Genomic DNA, 5,296 nt, shown 5'->3' on the forward strand with positions numbered 1-5,296 from the left:
TGACTAGACTCGAGGCCACGAAATCATGACCCCGATTTTGCCGAGCGGTCCGATGTAGGATAGAGTTCTCACCGGAGTTCCGTGATGTCACGGGAGAGGCAGCGCAACCACGACCTCTGTTTCCTCTGGATAAGTGGTGGAGCGGAGCTCAGCCGAGCGATGTGACTCGTTTGCTGGGCTGGCGAAAAAAAAGTTTTTTTTAAAAATAGTTTTGCTGTTACTCATTTTCCGGATGCAATGCGGAGTGCCATGCGAGTCACTTGTAATTCTTATCTAGCTCGTTTTTACTATTAATTATCGCAATTCTAAAGTGAAACTATTAGTCAACTGCTAATTTAATTCACGTAAAAAAAACGCTACGTTTTTTCTAATTAATTTACGCATTATTAATCCCCGGATGATTTTCTAGCTGTTTCGCGAGGCAATAGCGCGACAAGAAAAAATGGAAACAATGGGATTTAATCTTTAGCCAACCCTACACGCGTCCCGTTATGCCATTTTGCGCTAGCGATACCGTATCCCAGGCACTGTCAAATTTTATTAGCGTGGCGGGTATGTTTTGTTTCCGCGGCGTTTCCGCGCAAAAAAAACTGTGAGAGGAGCCGTGTCAGTTTTGCTGGCTTCCTCCGAGATCCCATATGACATTAAAGCTCCATCACGTCGCGCGCCGAGGATAAAGTCACATCCATCACATTCGCGCACGGAATAAACGCGTCATTTATCTTTCGATTGAACTTGAAGATTCTCAAGACGAATTATCCAGTCTTTGCGTCATTGCGAAGTCGTACCGCAGCGGCTACGGAATTTAACTCCCAGCATGCTTTCCTAGAGAAGACATCGATATCGAGCAGTGTCACATCTTCAGCCGCGGCGTTTGCGGGTTGATGCTATTCGATGCGGTTGTAACTTCTTTTGTCGGAATACAATAAAGTGCGTGTCACGCGATTAACATCGGAAGTGGCGTACAAGTGTCGCGTGATCGTTGTATTCTTGATATAATTAGATATAATTAATGTCAAAGGCTTATTGGTAAGCCAGCTTCTTCTTAGCAATAAATTTTACTTTTTTCATGTTTTATTTTTCTTTTGAGGCTTCTTGTCTATCACTGTTTCTTATATGTCCTGTGCTGTCGTTTGACTTAGAAGCAATACCGGATGGACCGGCTTGTTGTATCAAATCAGTGTCACCCACTCGGGATGTTACAGGGTAATTAGTTCTTAAATTTTTTATGAATTGTAACTGTATGTTGAAGGTCTTTGTAGCTGATTTTGAAGTGATTGCGTAGCTTGAACTGATGTTGAACTCAGTGAAAGGCGAGCAGTTACTTTAAACATAAACCGATTATATTTATTTGTGTTGCTTGTTACACGTGTGAGCATAGACTCCTGAAGTCAGTGACTGACTGAAATGCGCATGAAGCGAGCGGATGAGAAAATGTGTGAGTGTATTGTTTCAGTGACTGACTGTAATGCGCATGAAGCAAGCGGATGAGAAAATGTGTGAGTGTATTGGAGCAGATTTGGTCTTCAAAAAAGTACGATAGCTTTATTATTTAACTGCAATAGTTTTGTTAATATATTTTTTATAGTGCGCGATGAGCTTAATAATTCTGGACTCAATGAATTATTTACAATGATGGCCATACGTTCCAAGTACCAGACACGGCGGATGCGCGACTACCTGGAGGGTTACTCGTTCATGGTCATCACGGATCACCAATCCCTACGATGGTTAAAAAAATTAGACGCGCCCACCGGCTGGCTCGGACGATGGGCCTTTGAACTCCAGCAATATGACATGGAGATCAAATATAGAAAAGGAGCGCTGAACCGGGTCGCGGATGCGCTGTCGCGCCTAGTAAACGTGGCGGCTGTTACTTCACCGTCATGCCCATAGTACCGCCGAATGTTAAAACGCGTACAGGAAGAACCGCAAACCGTCTCGGACTACGACATACGCGAAGGAAAACTATTCCGGCACATAATACACGACTTAAACTTCAAAGACACACCGGCAGAGGAACAGTGGAAAGAATGCGTACCACGGAAACTACGAACCGAAATTCTACAACAAAATCACGATGACGTAACGGCCGGCCATTTTGGGATTACGCAAACTATCGCCCGCATTGCGCAAAATTATTACTGGCCGGGCATGTTCCGCGAAATCATGACATACGTCAGGAAATGCGAGAACTGCCAAAAATTCAAGGCAAACCAAGCAAAGCCAGCTGGGCTGGCACATGCCATCCCCGTGATCCGCCCTTGGCAGCAGGTAACAATGGATCTGGTAGGCCCCCTACCCCGATCAAAGAAGGGAAACACGTGGTTGCTCAATATACAAGATAGATTCACAAAATGGGTGGAAATGTGCCCCCTGCGCCGCGCCACCGCCCCGGCAGTTACAGACTGCATCGAGAAAAATCTCATTTATCGGCACGGATGCCCAGAAAGTATCCATTCGGATAACGGCACCCAGCTGCGCGCCAAACAATTGACAGAGCTTCTCTCCGCATTCCGCATAAAACACACGTTCACCCCCATACACGCCCCACATTGCAACCCCGTCGAACGAACCAATCGGACGTTAAAGACAATGATCGCACAGTTTGTCGGCAAGAACCACAAAAATTGGGACGAACGAATACCGCAACTACAATTTGCATACAATTCCGCGAAACACGAAGCAACGAAATATATCCTCGCGTTCCTAAACCTCGGACGGAAACTCGCGCCACTCGGCACACCGTACGCAATAACGCGGGCCGCCGCCTCGCCACCTAGCGTCAAGCAAAAACACCTCGAGGAGACTTTTAAACTCGTAAGAATCAACCTCGCGCGCGCGTTTCAGACTCAGCAAAAATATTACAACTTGCGTCGCCGAGCATGGCTACCGCGAATCGGGGAGTGGGTATGGAAACGCGAGTACCCACTCTCCAATAAAACGGCTGCATTTAACGCTAAACTAGCCTCGAAATTCGCGGGCCCTTTCGGAATAAAACAAATCATATCGCCCGTCATCGTAAACCTACGCAACCGCAACGGGCGATGGGCAAGACACATACACGTCCAAGACTTAAAACCCGCACTCATGGAAAACACGGGGGACGAAGACGAGGACACCCCCTCCATAGCCGGTCTTGACAAACAAAACAATGACGCTGACAGTATCCGTACTAAATACGAAGCGTAAACAGGCGACCCCCCCCCCCAAACCCACCAAAAACACACGACAGGGCGAGAGCCACACCGAAACCCATCCGACTCACTCGAGCTACAGACATGGAGCACAGCGAAATCATCGCAGTAATTGACGACCTCCTACAGGAGTACGATCCCGAACACCCGGAGATCGACCCCTGGATCCGGCGACTACACCTGAACCAATCGCCAAATGAGGTAACCAGCTCGCAAATACCGAAACACGAGGACCCCCGCGTACCGGCACAAAAAAACGTGCCGATCGTGGGCTGTATCGTACAACGGTCCGACGCGCAGCAACGGGCGAAGCGAGCCTGGATGACGGAACCACCACCGCCGCCTCCAAAAAGACGACCACCGCCACCACCGGCCCCGGTCGCAGCAGAACGGCCGACGCTGACACCCGCAAGGGTAATGGGGCCCCTACCGCCACCACAGATCCCGGTGCAAGTCGAGCCAGGGCGAATAGTGGAGGTTCCCCATTTCTCCGCCCACGTTTCACAAAAATGGACAGCCTGGAAGGAAGGGAAACGCTGGAGGATTCGGTTCAACGGAGATGGATCCGTTCGAAACATCCGCCGTTTGGATTAGTGCCTCTAAATTCAGGCACTCAGCAAGAGGGGGGTGATATAACAATGCGAGTACAAAATCGACATCGTCATCGCGCTACCCGGCCGCGGCCGGATGCCTGGCAAAAACATCAGCCGGATGCCGCCCCATCAAACACCTGCGGGGCGATGACAGGCGCACTGCGCCCACACTTCTCAAACCGTTATGTAAGCGATCGGTTACCAGCGAGCGCGCGGTCGCAAATAGAACGGTGCGCGCACGCCATTGCCACCCCGGTACACGCGCACCCAAAACCTGGCACCCCGGTCGCCACGGCGGAATGGGGCCAATAGCGATAACACCCTACCGACGCCGGGGGTATAAAAGGCCGGGGACGAGAAGGATCTTTTTTCGCCAGCTTAGCGAGCGAGTCACATCGCTCGACTGAGCTCCGCTCCGCCACTTATCCAGAGGAAACAGAGGTCGTGGTTGCGCTGCCTCTCCCGTGACATCACGGACCTCCGGTGAGAACTCCATCCTACATCGGACCGCTCGGCAAAATCGGGGTCATGATTTCGTTCTAGTCATCTAGACACCGGACACGCAGAGGTTCGACTCCCGTCCTCCGTATCTACGCCGCGAAGAGGGTAGCGATTGCGCTACCACGGCTGGGACACGGCCAGCGTACGAAGCACCCGCTCCGAACCGTGCCGACACCCGCGTGCCGCCCGTCCGACCGCCCCCGCCGACGCGAATACAGGGCCGAGACCCCGCATAATAAATGCGCGTTGTGTAAATAATTGTAAATACGTGTCCGTTCGTGCGTTTATAAACTAATGTAATAGGGCCTCTATTCCAGGGAGAATACCTGATAATCGTTACTATAGAATAAAGGTAAATTACTGCCAGAAATCTCGAGGCACCGTTTTCTTCGATCCCGCGCCTTTCTCTTCCGCACGAACTACGTTTTAGCCCTGGCTCCGACGAGCTAGCCCGAGCGCTAAAACGGACGGTTGTCACATCGGGGTATACTCCTAAAGCTTAGATCGGGGTAGTTTAACAAACCAATCTACGTGGGTATGTGTATCCTCGACATATCTAAGACTTGTTTGTACTAATTTCATCACGACTACATGCAAGCTTCTTTTCAATAAAAGTGTAAAGTAATGTACACCGATACTGATAGTCTTATTTACCATATCGAATGCGACGACGTTTATGAAATCATGAAGCGTGATATTAGGAAATTTGATACGAGCGATTACGCGGTTAATAATGTGTATGGTATTCCGCTCGCTAATAAAAAGGTTCCAGGTCTGATGAAGGATGAAAACACAATCATGACCGAATTCGTCGGGCTTAGAGCAAAGCTGTATGCCTTGCGTGTTGATGGTAAAAAAGATACAAAAAAGGTAAAAGGTGTCAAGAGTAATGTCGTAGCAAAATCGATAATATTTAACAATTACGTGCGATGTCTTCTGGACGAAACTGAAATGACGCGACAGCAATCTTGCATAAGATCAAAGTTGAGATCGGAAGAGCACACG

The 5,296-nt window shown here is 49.2% G+C and overlaps 1 pseudogene; it reads left to right on the forward strand.

Moving 5' to 3' along the window:
* LOC105456702 overlaps positions 1–1,896 on the forward strand; it is a 3,479-nt pseudogene extending 1,583 nt beyond the window's left edge.
* Positions 1,897–5,296: the final 3,400 nt, after the last annotated feature.

Source organism: Wasmannia auropunctata, unplaced genomic scaffold, assembly GCF_000956235.1.
Source record: "Wasmannia auropunctata unplaced genomic scaffold, wasmannia.A_1.0 LD336106.1, whole genome shotgun sequence".
Taxonomy (NCBI): Eukaryota; Metazoa; Arthropoda; class Insecta; order Hymenoptera; family Formicidae; genus Wasmannia; species Wasmannia auropunctata.